Below are 1226 nucleotides of genomic sequence, written 5' to 3'. Positions count from 1 at the left end.
AATACTTTTAAAGTATAATTTTTCTGCTTTATAAACTTATATTAGTTATATATAAAAATCTTTTTTCTTGTCAGTCTGATATACAGGGTGTCCAGGAAATCATCCACAATATTTTGGGAAGTAATTCGAGATCCGAAAAGAAGAAAAAAAAGCTACATAAACATAAGTTCGGAAATAAATCGTTTCCGAGTTATAACCACTTTTATGTGTTAAAAAAATGTAATTAATTTTTTATAATCACATTGTAATTTGTTTTATTAGTGTTTTAACATAAATAACTACATTTCGGACTATTTTAGCATTACCCAAGATGCACTACGTGGAGGCATACCTCTAATAAAACAAATTTTTAAATAAAGAAAAAAAAAAGATGCCAATCACGGGACTATGCCGTGGGATGCATCCTGGATAACACTAAAATATATAGTCTGAAATGTAGTTATTTATGTTCAAACACTATGAAATAAGAACGAGTTGGCTAAGACACTTGCTCTCAAAAGTCGAGAGGTCCCAGATTCGAATCCTGGCTGAGATAATATTTTTTGCAATAAAAATTTCTTATTTAATTCTAGAGGGATTATTAGCGTCACAGATTGATTGTGCTTAAAAATTCGAACGTTTCAGCTCGTGATTATAAATTTATAAATAAAGAATATTATATTATTCAGAACATCTAACTTTGACTAGAGTCCCTTTAATGAGAGTCAAGTCGTGAGAGGCGCCGACCTCGTGAGTGATCAGATTTCGAATCCCTTTAAACGCTGCCATTTGTAGATACTTTCGATGTGGTAGTGAATCTGTGAATTGATGTGAGCAACTGTTTCATGATGTAGAAAGCGCGGATGCGAAATCGGACTATTAACTGTCAATCATGGTGGAATTGTGCTGTTTCCGGTCGGTGAGTACCAGTGCTGGGTAGCACCCGGCAATGGCGTCCTTCCGCTTTTATGTTATGACTTTTATTAAAGGAACTCTAACTTTGACCGATCATTGACGCTTTCTACCGTATTTATATATCACTATGAACTAACTTACAGATATGAAAAATAAATTATTTTTTTAATATAAAAGTGGTTATAACTCGGAAACAGACTTATATTTATATAGTTTTTCTCCTTTTTTTCGAGTTTCGAATTACCAAAGTATTGTGAGCGATTTTCCGGACACCAATACTTCGAAAAGTACGCACGCACGCCCGCCCGCCCGCACGCACGCACGCCCGCCCG

The 1226-nt window shown here is 34.7% G+C and overlaps 1 protein-coding gene across 1 annotated transcript in view; it reads left to right on the top strand.

The window, feature by feature from the left end:
* The window catches only part of LOC108757089 (THO complex subunit 2), a 54666-nt gene that overhangs the window by 14099 nt on the left and 39341 nt on the right, over positions 1-1226 (top strand). The gene's annotated exons all lie outside the window — the stretch shown is intronic.

This window comes from Trachymyrmex septentrionalis, unplaced genomic scaffold (genome assembly GCF_001594115.1).
Source record: "Trachymyrmex septentrionalis isolate Tsep2-gDNA-1 unplaced genomic scaffold, Tsep1.0 scaffold103, whole genome shotgun sequence".
In the NCBI taxonomy this organism is placed as follows: Eukaryota; Metazoa; Arthropoda; class Insecta; order Hymenoptera; family Formicidae; genus Trachymyrmex; species Trachymyrmex septentrionalis.
The sequence above is the reverse complement of the archived record's forward strand: the minus strand, read 5'-3'. Positions and strand labels throughout refer to the sequence as shown.